Below are 22,220 nucleotides of genomic sequence, written 5' to 3'. Positions count from 1 at the left end.
TTTACAAACTGCAAGGGGTCGCAAAAGAATAGTATGGTTTGTTTTAAGGACATTAGCTGAAGATATGGTTAAAATGCAAGAAGGATCGTGCCATGGATTATTTTATGTCTAATAAGAAGAACAGACTGGGTGTCAGTTTAATGGACATGTGAAAGATGACAGCTCCTAGAGTAGAGCATTGTCTCAGTATTCACTGAAGTGTCCGCCTAGATTTTACTCTGAAGTTTGTGAGGTGAACCTTAACTTTCTGACTCAGAAGGGTATGTGCTAGCATTAAACCAAAGTGAATGCTTCAAATAAATTAAACTGTTCAATTTAAAATGGAACACCAGCCCATTTTACACAAATTTTGTGTCATTGCAACAGTCATAAGTTAGTAGTGCTTATTATTGCATGTCCTTTTAGGTGATGCCTGATGTCGGACTTCAGTTTTATTTAGATTGATTTTTTAGTAAGAGTTATGCTGCCTCAGAAAATCAAGTTGCTTGTTGCAGTTCTGACTGACTGCGGGTGAGGACAGTGCAGGCATCAGTGAAAAGTTACGGATGAGTTATCCTTGTATCTTTGTGTAAGCCTGAAAGTACCTAAGGCTGAAAAGGCCTCTGTCAGCCTGAAAGTGTATGTATGCTCCTTCCCTAAGGTCTTCGGTTGCTTGTTGCAGCATTGTGATGAAGAAGTCGGTGAATAAGATTAGGGCCATCACACATTCTTGCTTCACACTGTTGGAGATTTGAAAGCTTTTCTGAGCTTCATTTGTCCACTGCTTCACAGTGACCAATTTTTCAAGGATTTCCAAAGTCCATCTCTACTCCGTGTCGAATGTTGTGCTGAGGGCTGTGAAAGTGAATTCAGACCTTTGTTTGACTTGTCGATTTCCTTGTGTTCTTTCGGGTGTGAATCCCGTGTGGGTGGTGCCACTGTTTGCTCTGAGACTTCAGTTCTCCGAGAGATTTTCTTCTGCAATCCCAGCCAGAATTCTCCCAGCAATAGCCAGTTGGAATAGTCTGACTTTACTCCTTTTAACAAAAGTGGCAATAATTGCATCAGGAAGACCTTGTTGAATCCTGTCCAGTTCCCAGAAGGGCATGAAATGCTCATGGAGCTTAGAATGTGGGCAGAGCCACCGAGCTTCAAGACTTCATGTGGAATTCCATCAACTCTTGGACTTGGTTGGTCTTCATTTGGTTGACAGCAATCAGTTTCCTCCAGAGTTGGTCTCCCATTTAGTTCTTCTTTCTCAGGCTGTTGTTTGATATGGTTGATGTCCGTATCAGTGCACTTGATGCTGTGTGATGTTTCAAAGACGCCAATGAGTGATATAGAACCGACGCCTCATTGGTGTGTAGTACCTTATCATTAATTCTCCTTAGGAGGGTTTCTATATGATGTATTGCTCTGTACACAGGTTTCAGTGCTTCATGGAAGTTGCTTATGCCACTATGTCAGTGTGCAGCTAAGGTTTTTCTTCAAGGCTGTGCCATCCATCAGTCATTTTAGATCTTCCTCAGTTTATGTCAAAGTGTGCTACTTAACGTAGGCCTTCTTTTTCTAATGGCTGGCTGGCAGAGCTAGCTGATTCATATTCCCATAATTTCTCCAACCACTTTACAGACACCAAAGATCCACACTTGGCACCAGCTGGTGAAACCAAAATGTATGTGTTGGCATGGTGTAAGCATGCATGGACTCAGAGCTGGCTATATGACTGCGTAACTTTGAGGGAATGTTGCAGCTGGCCCTGATAATTTCTGTTGTTAGCGTGACTAGGATTTCCTTGTCATTTCTATCAAACCAGTCCCCGTTCTTACTGGTGTTGGCTATGACCAGGGCCTGGGATGGGAAGTGGAGGGGTGGTTGTGGAGTCCATCAGGGCCCAATAACTGGGGTCCAGGGCTTCAGTGACTCATTGTGCTCATGCTGTGGTGGGGTCACTTTGCTTTGTGAGGAGTGTGTGATGCCAAAGATGGGGCCTTGAGAAGCACCTGGGCCAGTGATTTCTGAGCAAACCCCTGGGCCTAGTGACCTCAGTCAAAGTATCCCATACTATGTTACTCCTGTGGAGTGGAATCCATGTGATCAGGGTGTTCCAGTCTGGCCTGTAAATCTGCTCAATAACTATCTCTGCAAACTGAGGTTTGCAGATGGTTGACTTGAAATTTCTTTGAACAGTTGTCTCTATCTGTTCCTCAGCTTGGGCTTGAATTGAAAGTTCACTTTTTGCAGTGAATGAGTTAGTGGTCTATATGACGGCAGCACTGGACATCACTCTCACATTCAGGAGATTCTATTGGCTACACTGGCACACCATAATATAATCTGCCGGGGTTTAGGGCAGAAATGTATCCATGTGTGTTGAAGTGATGATTTTGTTGAAAGACTGTGTTGAGTTTTGGACAACTGCTTTTCTGCAGTGTTCCAAAAGCAGACTTCATTCTCACTGCAGTTGCCAACTGCGTATTTTCGGAGCACTCCCTTCCATGCCTGGCTGCCAGGACCAACTCTGACATTCAAATCATTAAAGGTAACAATTTTGACCTTGCAAGTGGCATTCTTCCTGAGTTCTTGTCAACAATATCTTTGTTCAGCTAGGTCAGCCTTCAGGGTTGCAGCTGGTGAAAGTTGCTAGTCTTTAAGGAGGAGGTTCAGGAACATGACACGCTAGGAATGGCTGAGATTAGACAGTATTGCTTTTTTTCAGAAATATGCAGTCAAGATTTATTTTTGTAGACATGGGAAATAAATCAATGGAAAGAAGCAGCATTGAGTGAAAGACAGTTTAAAAATTGAGAGTATTTTTATTCATTCACAAGATGAGGGCATCACTACCTAGGCCAGCATTTATTGCCCATCCCAGAGAGCAGTTAAGAGTTAACCACATGGCTGTGGGTGTGGAGTCACAAGTTGTCCAGACCAGATAAGGATGCCAATTTCCTTCCCTTGTCTTCAGATGCTTTAGTCCAAAGGCAGAGTTATTACCACCCTGCCACCACACCCCAAGGTGATAAGAACATTCCCTTAATGTTTACTTAATCTGTGACAATCAAGGCCATATTCTCAAGACCTGAGCCAGATCTTGGGAGCCAGGGACAATCCCACATTCATCTACCTCTAGAGCAGGGGTGGGTAATTAATTCTTTCAAGGGGCCACATGAGAAACCTGAGTTGTGTTGGAGGGCCGAACCAACAATAAGTTGGTTAATTCTGCTCAGTATTAATTTTCTTCCATTGTAAAAAGTACTAAGTTATATAGTTTTGCATTGAAACTTATAATCAAAGGAATAAGGATATTCTGTTTCAATAAAGATATGAAATTGTGGAGTAGGTCAAATGTAGAAGAAATAAACAGTTAAAACAATAATTTCAGTATTTCATTTTATTTTTAACATATTAATCTCACAAACCAATAATGAAAAGTTGTTTCATTATTGTTCAGTATTACAAACAACAAACAACTCTTTACAAAAAGCAATAAGTGCTCTTGATGTTTTTCTGTTCATTTTACTTGTTTAGTGAGAAATATCCAGTCTGTTTTGGGCTTGAACAAGTGCACTGAAATCTGGGTGAATGTCTGAGGTGGATATGTGAAGGACAGCTGAGAGGTGATCATCAGTGATAGAGGATCTGTATTTGGATTTGTTGAACTTCATCACTGAAAATGTCTGTTCGCATGTATAGGTAGATCCAAAGAGACTAGAATCTTCTGAGCATGCCTGCTCATGTGTGGAAAGTTCTCCTCTTTGAGAGAAGAGTAAAAATCAAGTAGTGAGACTGACCTAAAGTACTCTGCCAGAAGTGTGTCAGACTACAGGTCAATGAGTTCAAACTGAACATCACTAGGTGCATTCTCCACATTACATGTAAATGGGGAAAAAATCATGTGCATTTCATTCTCAACCATTTTAAAGTCTTTAAATTGCCATGAAAATTCACCATGTAGTGCTTCTAACATAGATGAGTACCGTGGGAGGTGATCAGCTGAAGGTGCGGCTTCCTTCAATGTTGGCAAGTGGGTGAGAATGTTGTCCTCCATTTGGCTTGAGAGGAGCTGCAACTTTCTCATAAAAGCCTTCACCAAGTTGTCCATTTCATGCACAAAAAGGCCCTTGCACTGCAGTTTCACATTTAGTTCATTCATAAGTGCAGTCACATCAACAGCAAAACCAAGGTCTGTAATCCAGTCTGCATCTGAAAGCTGTGGAAGGCTGTTCCCTTTCTTCACACAGAAATCTGGAATCTCTTCTCTCAGGTCCCATACACTTTTCAGCATTTTGCCCACCTGACCGTTGTGTGGTAGCCTATGTCACAATGTTCAGTCTCATTTTCCTCCAAAAGGGCAACCAACTGCCTGTGATTCAAAGCTCTTGCCCTGATGAAGTTAACTATTTTAGTTACAACATCAACCACATGGTTAATTTTTAACACTGACTTACACAACACTTCCTGATGTATAATACAATGCAAAAATACCAATTTCTGTTCAGGGTCAATTTCTGTCACTTTATCCTGCATTCTCTTTAAGAGTCCAACATTTTTTCCCGTTAGGTTTGGACACGCCAAATCTGTTGTCACACACGCCAGCTTGTCCTATTTTAGTCCCAACGTGTCCAAACATACATTTACCTCCGAGAACAAGTCATTACTAGTTGTTGTTCCTTTCATTGACTGCATGGCTGCCAGCTCCTCCGTGATTTTAAAGTCCGTCGTTACCCCAAGTATGAAGATGAGTAGCTGGGCTGTGTCACGTACGTTGCAGCTCTCATCCAACAAGCCAAAGATAAAGGTCAAAGTTGACTGGTCTATGCTGCAGCTGAAGCTCCAGATTTCTCACGATGTCCCCAATCCTTCTCTTTAAAAATGTTTCCTTTTTCTCTTGGCATATTAGTTCTGCAGAGTCCAATAAGCACTCCTTAATAAACGCTCCATCAGAAAATGGTTTACTGTTTCTGGTGATTTTGTGGGATATGACATAACTTGTGAGCTGACATTTTGAGGGCTAGCCAGCAAGCATCACTTTTAGCTGTTCACACACACACGTACATGCACATGTGCGTCCATACGTAAATAAAAAAAGCATCCTTTCCAAAATAAAAGCAACACAATTGTATTGCATACATGGCGTAAATACTTTTTCATTTATGTTCTAATTTAAGATTGACCTCATGTGGGCCAGACAGGAACGACCAAAGGGCCGGATATGGCCCGTGGGCCGTAAAATGCCCAGGTCTGCTCTAGAGGGAGCGAGCAGGGTTCAGACTTTGCTTGTTTTTGTAAATAAGCTGCTCATCTGTTAGGCAGCCCCCCTGCTTCGTGTAAACTCCATGTCTATCTTGCTGCCTTCTGTTCTTCACTTTTTATCGTGCAGATTAAATGTTATTCTATCCATGTTAATGCTACCTTTAGTTGAATTGAACTTAAAGTAGATACAATTGAACCTAAATGAGGATTAGGGAAAAGGCAGCAATCACATATTAGTGTCACACAATCTAGGCACACTGTCTTGTATCTGCTAAACCATAACATGAAAATAAGTCATCTGAAGTCAAGTCCCTCCTGAAAGCTATTGGTTTGACTCAAATTCTGACGAAACTCTGTTTGACTTTTTCCTTTAACTGTATCCCTTCAATGTTTTGGCAAACGCAAAGACTGTAATGTTGTCTTGATTTCCTTGAACATCTCTATGAGATCACTTTTTGAAAAAAAAATTACTCCTGGACATCTCAACTATCTTCACCTCCAGTGTGAAAACAGTGAAGAACTTAATGTCCATCATCATGACCTCCATCCCCTTCCTCTCCCCAACCCCTGACTTAGACCCCTCAATCCAGTTGTGGCCAGTTTTTCCTGCAATGAGAGGAATATAGCACAGAATGTGATGGAGTTGGATGCAAGATCAGTTCGATGGCATGCATGAACATCCAAGGTGGTAAACTATTTCCGGTGAGTCAATAGGAAGTGTGGAGGCCAAGGAAGAGTTTGTAGTTGGAGATGAGTGTGAGCCTTTGAATGTACATGATGCATGTGATGCTGAGCATTATAATCTTTGGTGAGGTCTGTACATTGTGGCACTGGTGGTGGGAGTGATGGCCCTGAGAGTGAGAGATACTATAAAGAAGATAGTGCTGAGGTCATTGACCTTCTTTCTGCACTGCTGGCTGTCCCTTTTCACAGTGAAGATAGCACTGACATATGCTGCTATCTCTGCCCAGGCTGACTGGCCATGTGGATTGCCTTTTGTGGTCATCAGTGAGGGAAAGGGCTGACCTCTCCTCCATACTGTCCACCAACATCTTGGGAACTTTCTTCATGAAGCTGGGAGTGAGCTTGTTTCCCTTTTGCTCCATGTCTTAGAGTCATAGAGATGTACAGCACTGAAACAGACCCTTCAGTCCAACTCATCCATGCCGACCAGATATCCCAACCCAATCTAGTCCCACCTGCCAGCACCTGGTCCATATCCCTCCAAACCCTTCCTATTCATATACCTATTCAGATGCCTTTTAAATGTTGCAATTGTACTGGCTTCCACCACTTCTCTGGCAGCTCATTCCATACACGTACCACCCTCTGTGTGAAAATGTTGTCCCTTAGGTCTCTTTTATATCTTTCCCCTCTCACCCTATGCCCTCTAGTTCTGGACTCTCCCATTTCAGAGAAAAGATTTTGTCTATTTATCCTATCCATGCCCCTCATGATTTTATAAACCTCTATAAGGTCACCCCTCAGCCTCCGATGCTCCAGGGAAAAGAGCCCCAACCTGTTCAAACTCCCCTATAGCTCAAATCCTCCAATCCTGGCAACATCTTTGTGAATCTTTTCTGAATCCTTTCAAGTTTCGCAATATCTTTCTGATAGGAGGGAGACCAGAATCGCATGCAATATTCCAACAGTGGCCTAACCAATGTCCTGTACAGCCACAACATGACCTCCCAACTCCTGTACTCAATACTCTGACCAATAAAGGAAAGCATACCAAACACCTTCTTCACTATCCTATCTACTTGCGGCTCCACTTTCAAGGAGCTATGAACCTGCACTCCAAGGTCTCTTTGTTCAGCAACACTCCCTAGGACCTTACCATTAAAGTGTACAAGTCCTGCTAAGATTTGCTTTCCCAAAATGCAGCACTTCAATTTATTTGAATTAGACTCCATCTGCCACTTCTCAGCCCATTGGCCCATCTGATCAAGATCCCGTTGTAATCTGAAGAAACGTTTTTTGCTATCCACTGCACCTCCAATTTTGGTGTCATCTGCAAACTTACTAACTGTACCTCTTATGCTCACATCCAAATCATTTATATAAATGATGAAAAGTACTGATCCTTGTGGCACTCCACAGGCCTCCAGTCTGAAAAACAACTCTCCACCACCACCCTCTGTCTTCTACGTTTGAGTCAGTTCTGTATCCAAATGGCTAGTTCTCCCTGTATTCCATGAGATCTAACCTTGCTAACCAGTCTCCCATGGGGAACCTTGTCAAACGCCTTACTGAAGTCCACATAGATCACATCTACCACTCTGCCCTCATCAATCCTCTTTGTTACTTCCTCAAAAAACTCAATCAAGTTTGTGAGACATGATTTCCCACGCACATATCTATGTTGACTATCCCTAATCAGTCCTTGCCTTTCCAAATACATGTACATCCTTTCCCTCAGGATTCCGTCCAACAACTTGCCGACCACCGAGGTCAGGCTCACTGGTCTTATAGTTCCCTAGCTAGTATTTACCGCCCTTCTTAAACAGTGGTACCACGTTAGCCAACCTTCAGTCTTCTGGCACCTCACCTGTGACTAACGATGATACAAATATCTCAGTAAGAGGCCCAACAATCACTTCCCTAGCTTCCCACAGAATTCTAGAGTACACCTGATCAGGTCCTGGGGATTTATCCAGTTTTATGTGTTTCAAGACATCTAGCACTTCTTCCTCTGTAATATGGACATTTTTCAAGATGTTACCATCTATTTCCCTCCATTCTATATCTTCCATGTTCTTTTCCACAGTAAATACTGATGCAAAGTACTAGTTTAATATCTCCCTCATCTCCTGTGGATCCACACAAAAGCCGCCTTACTGATCTTTGAGGGGCCCTATTCTCTCCCTAGTTACCCTTTTGTCCTTAATGTATTTGTAAAAACCCTTTGGATTCTCCTTAACTCTGTTTGCCAAAGCTATCTCATGTCCCCTTTTTGCCCTCCTGATTTCCCTCTTAAGTATTGAAATTTATGTGTTGAAACTTTATAATGAGCAGCATGTGAAGAGGTGTACAGAGGAAATATAATGCCAGAGCCTGGGAGGCTACAAGGTACCAGCTGTAGTGGGCATCTTATTTCATTCCCTACATGATTCTCCGAGTAATGCACCCAATATCTCCCTTGCCAAAATAACAATTTGAGTAATGTGTGATTTGTGCAAGATAACTTACCCAGGACACAGTGGAAATGAAATTATGAAATTTACTTGTGCTATTCTTTAACTTTAACTATGAAACTCCTGGCTCGTTAACCTGATTGGAATTTGTGCATAAAGTGAAGGAAATTAATGAGTGGGACCAGTGCTCGGGCAGTATTACAAATAATAACTGTGGGACCAGTGCTCGGGCAGTATTACAAATAATAACTGTGGGACCAGTGCTCGGGCAGTATTACAAATAATAACTGTGGGACCAGTGCTCGGGCAGTATTACAAATAATAACTGTGGGACCAGTGCTCGGGCAGTATTACAAATAATAACTGTGGGACCAGTGCTCGGGCAATATTACAAATAATAACTGTGGGACCAGTGCTCGGGCAGTATTACAAATAATAACTGTGGGACCAGTGCTCGGGCAGTATTACAAATAATAACTGTGGGACCAGTGCTCGGGCAGTATTACAAATAATAACTGTGGGACCAGTGCTCGGGCAATATTACAAATAATAACTGTGGGACCAGTGCTCGGGCAGTATTACAAATAATAACTGTGGGACCAGTGCTCGGGCAATATTACAAATAATAACTGTGGGACCAGTGCTCGGGCAATATTACAAATAATAACTGTGGGACCAGTGCTCGGGCAGTATTACAAATAATAACTGTGGGACCAGTGCTCGGGCAGTATTACAAATAATAACTGTGGGACCAGTGCTCGGGCAATATTACAAATAATAACTGCCAGAACCTGTTTTTGAAAATAACATTCTGGATATATAACTAGACAACAGAATTCATATATGTATATGGAATGAAATACCATCTCCTTTGGAAAAACAACATTCAAGAATTTACAAACTGTGATGGAAACAGCAGGCTGGATATTCCCTCCAGAGAAGGCATAAAAATAAAGACTGTTTTCTGGTGTTGAACCAAGCTCCAATGGAGAAACTTAATTGGAGTTAAGGTTTTTGCATGGGTGAGCCCAGAATTGACATTCAGACAGGCTCCCTCTCCTATTAAGGTTGGTAAGTAGGTTGTTGAAGTTGGACAGCCAATCAGAGACCCTTCAGCTTCAGTGACCCACTAACATGCTGCTGGTGAGCGTCCGCACCCAGGTCGCGACGTTCCGCCTTCAGACCTTGCGGCGATACCTTTACGTCGAGCCTCCTCCTAGGTGGTGCGCCCTGGCGACGTATTTTTTTTCACCAGGTGCGTAACCTCAACTACGACACGCAGCTCTTGTTCGTCGACCGTGATGGTTTGGAGGTCGCCCTCAAGGTGCTGCCTGTCTTTTACCAGGACCTGATCACTGTTTGGAACATGGTCGAATCGCGTCGCGCCTACCTTCCGGCTGGAGTAGCGGCTGTCGTCAGGGAGCCGTTGCTCAGGAATTCGCAATTCCGTACTCGCGGGTTCGAGTGGCTGTCGGAGGGGAGGGCCGTGGCGGCGAGGGCGACCAGGGTCGGGGACGTGCTGGGTGCCGGGGGCCTGGGCTGGACGCTGCCGCAGGACATAGCTAGCAGGGCAGCGGTAGACGTCCGGTACGTGGCCACCGCCATCTGACGCCTTAAAACGGCGGTGCTCGGACCCGACGTAGTGCATCAGTTGGAGGACGCTCAGGTGTGCGGTGGGATCCCGTCTGCGCTCACCCCGGCCCGGACGGAATTTCACATTGGCCCCAAGGTCCCGTCCTTCCCACGGGAGCCTGTGCCCCACAACCTGAGCCGCCTCCGGAATTTTAAATTTGTTGCTTTCAGGGACATAAAAAGGAAGGCCCTGTATCGACTGCTGCTGCACACTGTCCACCTCTTCTCCCTCATCCACCGTCCGGACACGCCTTGGCGTGCCCATTTGCCACCGGGCGGTGGGGATCCCGAGTGGAGGGCTCTCTACGCGGGAGTCCTCCCCCTTTCTCTCGGGGATCTGGGGTGGAGGGTGCTGCACGCAGCAGTCCCCTGTAACCGCAGATTGCGATGGTACACGGACTCCCAGCCCAACTGCTTGTTCTGTGGCGCTGTGGAGTCCGTGGACCATGTATATATTGGGTGTGGGCGTTTGCACTCCCTTTTTGATTTTCTTAGAAACCTTCTCCTCTGTTTCTGGCTGCACTTCAGTCCCACGCTCCTGATCTTCGGGCACCCGGTACGGAGGAGGGAGGGCAGGTCCAAAGACCTCCTCGTGGGTCTGCTCCTGGGCCTGGCCAAACTGGCCATCAACAAGTCCAGGCAGTGGGCCGTGGAGGGGGTCGTTAGGGTCGACTGCCTGCCCCTCTTCCGCGTTTACGTTAGAACCCGGGTGTCTCTGGAGAAGGAGCACGTGGTGTCCACCAATACCCTGGAGTTGTTCAGGGAGAGGTGGACACCGCAGGGAGTGGAGTGCATTATTTCTTCCTCCAACTCTATTTTGATTTAATCCCTACCCTCCCCTTCACTGTTTTGATCACACAGCATTGCCCTTTGATGTGAAGGGCACTGCTTGTCACTGGCCACTTGGGTGTTTTCCTATTTTCCTCGTGGTGGCAATTGAATAAAGATTCATGCACTTTGTGTCTTTCACTGTGTTTCACACCTGCACACACACACACACACACCATGGGCAAAAAAAATCCACTAACTTGCAAGGCAAGAAGATGGGATTCAACAGTTCAGTTGAATGGGCAATTCGACAACAATATATTTTTTTAAAGCATTTCATTTTAATGCAGTGGTAGCTGTATAATTGCTCTCTGGGTATACTTATCTTTATCTTACAGGAAGTGAGCATCGCTGGCTGGGCCACCATTTATAGCCCATCCCTCTTTGCTCTTGAGGTGGTGGTGAGCTGCTTCCTTGAACCACTACAGGTCATTGTAGGTTGGTACATCCAGAATGTTGTTGGAAAGGAGGTTCCTGGAATTTGCTCCCATAATGGTGAAGGAACAGTGAAATAGTTCCAGGCTTGGAAGGTCCTGTCAAAGGTACCTTGGTGTGTTGCTGCAGTGTATCTTATAAATGGTACTCTGTTCCTGTTGTGCAGCAGTGATGAAAGAGGTGAATGTTGAAGCTGATAGATGGGGAGTTAATTAAGCAGACTGGTTTGCCCTGGATAGTGTCAAGTGTCTTGACTTTTGTTCGAATTACACTTACCAAGGCAAGCGGGGAGAATTCCATCACACTCCTGACTTGCACCATGTGGATGATGGATAAGCTTTTGGGAGTTAGGATATGTGTTACTCCCTGCGGGATTACTAGGCTCTCACCTGAGACTACAGCCATTGTGTTTATATAGCTGGCATATTATAATTTTTGTTCAATGGTAGCCTCCAGAATGTTGTCAGTGTGGCATTCAGTAAGGTAATGCCATTGATTGTCAGGGAGAATTGGTTAGATTCACTCCTATTGGATATGATATTGCCTGGCAATTCTATGGCACAAATGTCACCTGCCACTTATCAACCCAAACCTGGATATTGTCTGGGTCTTGTAGCACATGAACACTGGACTTCCTCAAAATGAATAAATAAAAAGGAATGTGGGCATCTCTGGCTGTGCCAGTACTTATTGCCTGTCCCTATTTACCTTTGAGAAGGTGGTGGTGAGCTGCCTTCTTGAACTGATGCAGTCCATCTGCTGTAGATTGACCCACAATGCCATTAGGGAGGGATTTCCAGGATTGTGATCCAGCAATAGTGAAGGAACAGTGATTTATTTTCAAATCAGGATAGTGAGTGGCTTGGAGGGAAACTTGAAGGTGGTGATGTTCCCTTGTATCTGCTCCCCTTGATCTTCTGGATAGAAGTGGTTGTAGGTTTGGAAGGTACTGTCTGAGGATATTTGGTTAATTTTTTGCAGTGCAGCTTGTAGATAGCACACATTGCTGTTACTGAATGTCGGTGGTGGAGGGAGTGGATAGTACACACTGCTGCTACTGAATGTCGGTGGTGGAGGGAGTGGATAGTACACACAGTGCTGTTACTGAATGTCGGTGGTGGAGGGAGTGGATGGTACACACTGCTGTTACTGAATGTCGGTGGTGGAGGGAGTGGATGCTTGTGGATACTGCTTCAGTGTCTGAGGAGGTGCAAATGGTGCTGAACATTGTGCAATCATCAGTGAACATCCCCACTTTTGACCAAATGATGGAGGGAAGATCATTTTATGAAGCAGCTGAAGTTGTTCCACTATTCTGAGGAACAGCTGCAATGTTGCCCTGGAATGGACATGACTGATCTCCAACACCTACAGGCATTTTCCCTTTTGCCAAGTTTGACTCAAAACAGTTGAAACTTTTTTCCTGATTCTCATTGACCCAAGTTTTACTTAGGCACCTTAATGTCAAACTCTGTCAATTGATGCCTTGACATCAAAGGAATTTACTTTCACTTCTCCACTGGGCTTCAATTCTTTTGTCCATGTTTGGGGTAAGGCAATAATAATGAGGTCAGGAGTTGTGTGACCTAGTGGGATCTAAACTGAGCCACTTTTTGCACAGATTATTACAGAGAGTGCCATTTGATGAACACTCTTGATGACCTTGACCATCAGTGCAAAAGCCTCAAGCCAACGGGACAATCTTAGAAACTAAGCAACCAACTGCTCCTTTAAAACCACCTTACTCACTGTCACATCATCTTCCTGCTCCTGACCATGAATATGATCAAAAGTACCTAGATTTTGTGGTTTAACTGCCTCCTAGAACAAAGTGTCCAGATAACGTTTCCCCTCCCTATTACATTGCAATTTCTGAGACACTCAGTCATAGCTCATTTAATTCTGAGCCATAGTTCCTCGAACTGCAGACACTTACTGCAGATGTGGTTGCTATCGTTCACACAGCTATCCAGGGGCACTCATATGTTATAACTGCAACACGCTATCTGGCCTGCATCTTTATTGTATTTTATTTAATGAGGAAATTTCACTTTACTGCTATCTGTAACCAAGTTAAGTAACTCAACTGGTTAAGCTACAAATTTAACAATATCTGCCCATTACCAGCTTAAACTATGGCCCTTGTATAGACAGATAAATTCTTAAAACTCACCAACCAACTCATCAAATTAATGCCTTAGAGCTCTCACTAGTCCCTGTTAATCTAAATTTTAACTTGAGGAAAACTCACTAAATATCTCAAGTTGGCACTCATTCCTGTTGCTCTCAGTCATCATGTGCACTTTGCTCTCCTGCTCCTGAAGCAACATTACTTTTCTTCCTTTCCTCTCATCATCTTTCCAATGCCATACTTCCTGTGGCCACAGTTTCTGCCCTTTTGCTTCTTCAGGTTTTCCAGTTGAGAGGATTGCAGCCCAGCTCAATTTTAATAGGGACAAGCTGCCTCTGACAAGTAGGTTAGTGGAAATGTGCAATAACCACACATACCATATGGCCCATCTGCTCAGCGAAGTCTGTGCTGGGCAGTATCCTGAAGCCATGTAGTTAAGGAAGATAGTACAGTTTGCTGATCAAGTCAGGTGCAGGGCGGTCAAGTACTATGGCCACTGCAACTGAAGGCTAATCTTGACAAATGTTTCCTCATGAGTTAAATAAAGCCCAAGGCTTCTTTTATGGTATACGCATTTTCAGATAGTACCCCACACATCATTCAATTTTACCTTCAATGAATCTCAGATTTTTGTTTTCACTGCTCTATCTGAAAGACTATTTCATTTTTTGACTTCTTGCCTGACACTTTTCAGTCAATATCTGCACTGATTTATTGTTTAATATGCTCTGATTCCTTTATTCTAATATTCTCATTTACCTTGGAGGAGCTGTCTTGTTTTACAACATATTGCCTGATAATTGCACAAAATTTCCTTCTCATTGCTAAGAGTTACAATTACTTTAGCCTTTTACCGACATTGGTATTCATTTTTAGTTAACTATATATCTGACCTACTGAATTTAGCATATAATCACATATTCATCAAACTGATTCCAATTAGTCAGATTAATCATGGAGCATTCTATATTTCTATTTTTCGGTATGTTCCGTTTTAATTATAAATCTAGTTCCAGTCTAGAGTTATTTCCTCAGCATTCAGTACCTCATGCATCATGATTGTCAGTACAGTATTTAATAAATCTTATTCATGGTCTGTTGTGATATCCTGGAAAAGATCATTCTAAACCTGGGAACACGTACTTTACCTCATTTAGAATCTGTATCTTAATCCACATCTGTCTGGATCACTTCTATTATTTCTGAAGCATGTTTCAGGATAACATTTCTAACGTTTGCTCATCATCCATTGCAATTCTATTGGCAGCCCAGCTTCCCGTGTGACTGGCGTCATGTTGTAATTGCTTTGGAAAGGTTTCCTGCTCTTGTTCTTGACATCTGAAAGTGCTTGGTTTTGTGGTAATTTTATATTAAGATTAATTAAAAATGAAATCCATAATGGGAAACCATGGAAGTTTTCATTTGTGTCAAAAACTTGAAACCAGTTCTTATGTGTTGAAAGCTTAAGCTCATTGGAGAAATATTACAATTTTCACTTTGAGGATAGCTGGATATTGTTGATTAGTGGGCCATTCTTCACCTTACCCATTTTCCTTTGTGGTCAGCCAAAACAGTTTTCTACTTGTGTCCACAGTAAAAATTTTCTGTCATCCCCCTGCTCCTTCAGTTATTAAATGTAGCAAAAATTTAGGAATAAGTATAAACTAAAAAACACTGCTTTATAATCACATCATGTTTTACTTCATTCAGTGTCAGTGAACATTACTTTCATCACAGGATCCTGTCAGATGAACAGTTTAGTTTGTTACGATTTTGGTTACACTTGCTAAATCTATGTAAATATACACCCTCAAAATTTTAAGTTTAGGCATTGATTTGGACCCTGATTTCATAGCCAACCCAAATATTCTGGGATAAAACAGCCAGGAGGTTGCCGCAACACAATTCTTCACAAAAGTCAATCAATGGACAGTTTTCTTTATTCTCTTCACACTGAAGTCCATGGCCTTCTGAAATTAGTATTTGCATTTTTTATATTTGATTTATTACTGTTCCATGTATTGAGTTACAGTAAAAAGTACTGTTCTGCATGCTAAGCCAGGCAAATCATACTTTACACAAGTACATCAGGGTAATGGAACAAAATGCAGAATGCACATTCTGCATTTCTCTGCAACAAAGAAGATGCTGAGAAAGATCAATGCTAATATGTGAAAAGTCTGTTCATAATTAATTAATTAATTTAACAATATTTCATGACTGTAACATAATTTCATCGTAATTAGAGACTTGAGTATCTCTTTAAAGCGATGCAATCTTCCCACTCACACCCACATATACACGCTCGCGCTCTCTAGCACAAATGACAGATTTTGGAAACATATAATGTACTAAATCCAAAATGGCATTAGTTGGTCATACTCTAAATCGCCAATGATGCAAAGAATGCCATTATATTAAGGTAATATCAATTTTATTCTGCACTTCTCCATGAAAGATACAATCCATCTCTAAAATGAGTAATGACTCTGCAAGAATAGGGGTCATTTACAGTAATCAAGTGGAATGGTTTAAATGTTAATAAGAAATTAAGAAAGTAAATTTTGACAGTGGCAATACATGTTGTAATAATCATAGAATCCCTACAGTGTGGAAGCAGGCCATTCACCTCATCAAGTCCACACTGACTCTCAGGGAATTGTACTCAAATCCATCCCATTCCTGTAAACCGATGTTTCCAATGGCTAATCCACCTAGCCTGCACCCTGGACAGTATAGGCAATTTAGCATGGCCAATCTACCTAATCAGCACATCTTTGGATGATGAGAGGAAACAGGAACACCCAGAGGAAACTCAGACAGGTATGGGGAGAATGTGCAAACTCCACACAGATAATCACCCAAGGAATTGAACCTGTTTTCTCTGGCACTGTGAGGCCACAGTGCTAACCACTGAGCCACCATGCCACCCTAATTTTACGTGACAGAGGTTTGGGAGTGTTCAGAACAGATATTCATAGTTGTGTAAAAATGTTAAGACAACATCAAGATCTCAAAGTGTCATTCATCATTGTTTGAATACAATAGTTTTGAAGGCTTTTTCCACTTCAATTTGAAACTTGATTACAGAATTATACACATAATGGGAACTTTCCTTGGAGTAGAGAAGATTTAGAGGTGCCATGAATGAGATGTATAAAATTATAAGGGGCATAGACAGTGTATAGAGAATGAAACCTTCCCTCTTGAGGGAGGGATCAACGGATGGGGATGTTGATTTAAGATAAGAGGCAGGAGGTATAGTGGGAATTTGAGGAAAATGTTTTTCACTCAGGGTAGTGGGAATCTGGAATTCACTGCCTGTAAGGCAGAAACCTGCATAACATCTAAGAAGGTACTGAGATGTGCATTTGCAATACTAAGGCAGAGAAGGCTATGGTCCAAATGCTGAAAAATGGGATTAGAATAGTTTGGAGTGGCACAGACTTAATTGGCTGAGTGGCCTTTTTCTGTGCTATGGACATCAATGACTCTAACTGTACAAAAAAAATGTATATATGGCACATGATAAACATTTATATTGTGCTGGCCTGGCTTGTGACAATCACATCCCATCACATCCCAAAAAATATTTAGAAAACTTTTTGACTTTTCTTTACTGAAGCCGAACAAGATGAACCTAAATCTTATTGTAACACATTCTGAGGTGACTCATGGGGAGATGGGCATGGAGAGACAGATGGTGGAACGCCTCTGGCATGTGTGGAATTCTGTAACCAATGGAATGAAATCTTGGTAGCTTCTGCTCAAGCAACGAACTGACCATTTGGTAAAGACAAAGATATTACTCCATAATGATTGGAAACCATGCTACAAAAGGTTTTACAAGCAAATTAAATTATATATGATGTAGATTGAGCTCACATATTCTGTACCATAACATTATCATTATTTGTAATAGTTGCATAGAGTGGAAGGAATAATTTAAAGTCTTGCAAACTGAAATTAAATTATTGTCATTTTACTTAACTGATACATTATTAACTTCCTTTAGCTCATTAATCCATATTTGTTGTGTTAAAAGCATTGCAGTTGAGGAAGCTAACTCATTTGAATATTAGCCAATTCTCTTTTTTCTGACGCAGCTATCTGTGTGTGTACTTGATAATTTCAATGTGGTACTTTGGATTGTGGACAGCATGTTCACATTACAATGCTGCCCACAAATTGCATTGACTCTTCAGTTAATAGTCATTAAGACCTATTTCATGTTCTATAGGATGGTATTTAAGTTTGGTGCACAAAATAAAGTTACAGAAAATGGAAAACTAAAACCATTTAGATTTAGTTTCATTTCCAAATTACCATAGTTTCAAAATATCAGCAATTCCTTAAAAATGCCGTCAAAAATTACTTAATGTAAGTACATTTTGTCTCAGTAAATGTCATCAGAAAAGTAAATCCAGCCTAATGAATAATTAAAATAATTGTGATGATGTATGAAGGCAGTCCAGGAGGATTGGGGAGATTTATTCGAATGTATGACTGATTATGTATTTCCATAGTCTCCTATCTTTCTCCTGTGGTTTCTTTCTGTCCTCATATTTTCTGCCTTCAGTCAAATGGGATTTTTGTGGAATGTTATTGTCCATTGTTACTGTTGGTTGTTTCCATATCGAATGACATGAAGTATAATATAATGTGAGAAATTTCATAATATACCAGAGACTGAGAAATTATCCATGGTTCTTGACCATCAGTATCATTTGATGTGCAATGACTTCAACTAAAACAGCTTAATACATTAATGTCAAATTCCTATCTCTGTTGCCCTAATAGAGGCATCAATCTATTTAGTTTTACTTGGTATTAACATGTTGATATTCCATATAGTAACACTACCTTCAATAAACCTACACTTTATATGCTTTATCATGAAAGCACAGTTTAGAACATGTTTACTTCATATTAAGAAAAGATTATTACTGTCATTTTCTTAATCATAAACAATCAAATCTGGAATCAGCCATGTGTAAACCCTTTGTGTCTACCTTGTGTACTTATTTTCTTATTTTAGCACACCTACAAAGTGTTTTCTCCAGTGGTTACAGCTTCAGAACTGGAAAACTGCTGAGCTTCAAGTATTCTTCAGATTATTGTAGCATGGGATATCTTGAGCAGCAATAAACCTGAGCAAACCAACTCAGACTACAGCATCCAGTGTGAGCCAGAACAGTGTAGGATGACATGCTATGCGATACTTAAGGGCAGATGCAATGCAGTCATGCTGATAGAATGTAGCAGATGTCTCCCCTGTGGAGTTAAGTCTGATTTTCTGAAACAGCACCTTAGAACGCAGAGGACCCAATTGGATAACAGCAGGAATGATTGAATACTCTGAAAGCTCCTGCCCATAGTTGCGCTCACATCTGAGATGGTAACCATTTGTCTTCCTTTGTAGGAGTGTAAGCTGCCATCATTCCAATCTTGGCTTTTGAGGTAATTTGTTGTGCTGTCATAGCTGCTGTTGAACTGAGAAGAGACTCCGTGTTGGTAGGCAACTGAGTTGTATTGAGAAACTGATCATTCAGTGCATATTGGACAAAATGATCTTCATGCTCTATGCAAAGCTTTGAGCTAAGTGGATCCAGGGTCTGCTCCTGTACTCTGTGACATTGTACGTAAGCCTTCAGCACTGAATATATCCTGCTGGATGCCCATCAGCTTTCTTTTGTACATTGATCCCTTGAGGTATTCCCCTGCTTTTTCTGTGTTAGAAGTAATATGTAATGTCTCTTTCTGTCAAAACTAGCAGCTGTCCTCTTGCTTGTGACACTCCCTTTATTGTCCTATCTCTAATAATTCTGGCTTGTTCACAATTTTTTTCTTCTGCCAGTGATTCTTCTCTTTGACCCACCTGAATTCCACATAGAGTTACAATTGAAGGCACATATCAATTAAGGTGATAGCTCAAAACTAAGAGAACTCAGTGAAACTTCAGTTTCTCTCTGAAAGTTAATGCAGCAGTTAAGAATACTGCTATATTATTTGTAATAGATTGCTGAAAGAATGAAGCACAGTAATCATAAAATTAAAGAAAAATATTATCAAATGTAAATTTAATGCAAATTGTAAATTTATACTTTAAAAGCAAATTTTGTTGGTGACCTGCAACTGCAATGAAATTGTATCTTTGTAGCTATACCTAGGCTAGTTTTCCTAAAGTTGACTGTTTAGTGGCTGTTCAACTGTAAATAGAGTTTTCTTCCCATAGTCTCAGTTAAGGAAAATAAGAAGGCATGTAAATTGAACAGGCAATTTGAAATGGTCTTCACTTTGGAGGATACTAGAAACATCACAGTAATTGGTGTAATTTAGGAAATGGAAGGACGGACAGAGTTAAAGGATTTGCCAACACCTTCAGCCAGATGTGCCACATGGACAAGTTATCTCAGCCTCCTCCAGATATCTCCAAATCACAGCTGCCAGTGCTCAGTCAATTCAATTCTCTCTACATGATATAAAAAAACAGCTTGATATTGGAAACTTCAAAGACTGGTCCTGACAACACTTCAGCGTTGGCTCTGCCTTGGAAGTAGCTGTGATCTTAGCCAACTGTTCCAGTACATCCACAACACTGGCCATCTGCCCAGCAATGTGAAGAATTGCCCAGGACGAACAAACCTAATTACTGCCCTGCCAATCTACTGTCAATCATCCATAAAGTGATTGAAAGTGCCATGGACAATGCTAGCAAATAGCACTTATTTTAGCAATAGCCTGCGCTATGACACTCAGTTTAGGCTCCATTAGATCCACTCAGCTCCTGACATATTAGTCCAAACTTCAGCAAAAAAGCTGAACTCACAGGAGAATATGAGGCGACTGCCTTTGACATCAAGGAACTTTTTCAAACCTTCAGTTCATTGGAGAAATGTATCCAGTAATTGGAGTAATACCTAGAATAAAGGAAGATGGTCGTGATTGTTAGACGCAATGATCTCAGTTCCAGGATACCTCTGAAGGCATTCGTCAGAGCAATGTCCTGGGTCCAACCAGCTTCAGTTGCTTAACCAACAACCTACCTTCCCTCCACATAAGGTCAGAGATTGGGTTTTCACTAATGATTACAGAAAGCTCAAAAACCAATCAAAATTGCTCACATAAGCAGTACATAATCATATGCAGCAAGACCTGGACATAGGACAGACTTTTACTTATCAGTGGCAAGTAATATTCCCACCACACAAATACCAGGCAATGACTATCTCTGACAGCTCCACATTTTTGGGGGTTGCCATTGACCAGATCTGAACTAGACCAGGCAAATAAATACAATAAAGACTGGTCAGAGGCTAGGAATTTTGCAATGAATCGCTCTCATTATCTCCTTCCTAATGCTTCCTCCACTAACTACAAGACACCATTTAGTGTCATGGAATACTCTGCACTTGCCTGAATGGATGCAACTCCAACAACAGTCAGTAAAATCAACACTGTCCAGAACAAAGCAGCATGCTTGAATGGCACCCCATTCACCACCTTCAACATTCACTTCCCGATGCACAATGGCAGCAGTATATACTTCAAAAGATACATGGCAGAAAGCTGCCAAGGCTCTTCAGACACCATCTTCCACACTCATGACCTCCACTATCTAGAAGGCCAAGGAAAGCAGATGCTTGAGAAGGCCACCTCCTGCATGTGTCTCTTCAAGCTGGAAGTGGAGCTATGTCACAATTCTGTCTTGTTGCTGTGTCCAAACCCTGGAACACTGTGAATGTGCCTACACATCAAGGACTGCAGCAGGTCAACTTAGCAGCTCACCATTACCTTCTCCATGGCAGTTGGGCACAGGCAACAACTGCTGGCTTAGCCAGTGAAGCCCACACCATACATACAAACAGAAAAAAAGTTGTTTACATTTCTCACTCCATAAGTTGGGGGAAACAAAATGTTCTCACAGTTTCAACAATTGCTGACAAAATCTTAACTGCTGTGATTTTAGTTTTATTAATCACAACCTATCATTGTCACAATTGTGTGGGGTAGGATATATAAGTAAGATCACTATTGATCACTCAAAGAGGTTATTTAAGGATTAGCGTGGCATTATGAATACAAGTCTGATCATTTGATAATGAACGAAGTACTTGAGTGGGCTTCAATGTTTTGAATGGGCATTCATGATTGAGACTTACTTTTCACATTGGAAATGGTGTAATAGATATGTCAACTTCATGTTATTTCACCTCAGCATGCATTAGCAGGGAGGGATGGAATGAGACAGGTAAATAGTGCTAGGTGGATCATAAATTCGCATAAGCTAAAACTGGTGTGGCATAAGCAATGGTGAGAAAGATGGGGAAATAGAGAAGGAAACAAACCAGAATCTTGATGTTGAGAAATATTTTTGCAATTCTCCTCTCAAATCACAAATGGAGACTTCAGAACCTTGCCATTGAGTGATGACCACCTGATTTAAATGTATTTGTATCTCACTAAATCTGTGTCTCCAATCACCTCCACCACCACAAATTCTCTGGAGTTGTGGATTCTGAGATGATTAAACAATCTGATGCTGTTACCACAGACAGGGCTGGTGCTGTTTGAAGAAGTGGGTGGGTGGATCCATCGTCTGGCTCAAAGCTGGGCCATTTCTGCTGTCATTCCTCACTGGTGCTTCTGTCAGTGGCACATTTTTCTGAATGGGAGAAGTAGAGAATCTTCAAGCCATTGCTGGATTGCCCTTTACTTGAGGACAGGGGCAGCTGCACAACCATATGTGCATTTGTGTGTCACTCTGGCTGCCTGTATTCTACATCATACAAGTACTCCAAAAGGACTAGGGCCCATCTCTG

General features: G+C 41.8%; 1 protein-coding gene and 1 pseudogene across 1 annotated transcript in view; one reads left to right on the top strand and one right to left on the bottom strand.

Annotated features, from left to right (window-relative positions):
• Nucleotides 1-22,220, top strand: part of commd8 (COMM domain containing 8) — a 137,942-nt gene that overhangs the window by 47,362 nt on the left and 68,360 nt on the right. The gene's annotated exons all lie outside the window — the stretch shown is intronic.
• Nucleotides 3,803-6,341, bottom strand: LOC140482820 (general transcription factor II-I repeat domain-containing protein 2A-like; annotated as a pseudogene).

This window comes from Chiloscyllium punctatum, chromosome 1 (genome assembly GCF_047496795.1).
Source record: "Chiloscyllium punctatum isolate Juve2018m chromosome 1, sChiPun1.3, whole genome shotgun sequence".
In the NCBI taxonomy this organism is placed as follows: Eukaryota; Metazoa; Chordata; class Chondrichthyes; order Orectolobiformes; family Hemiscylliidae; genus Chiloscyllium; species Chiloscyllium punctatum.
This window is presented reverse-complemented; position numbering and strand designations above follow the sequence as displayed.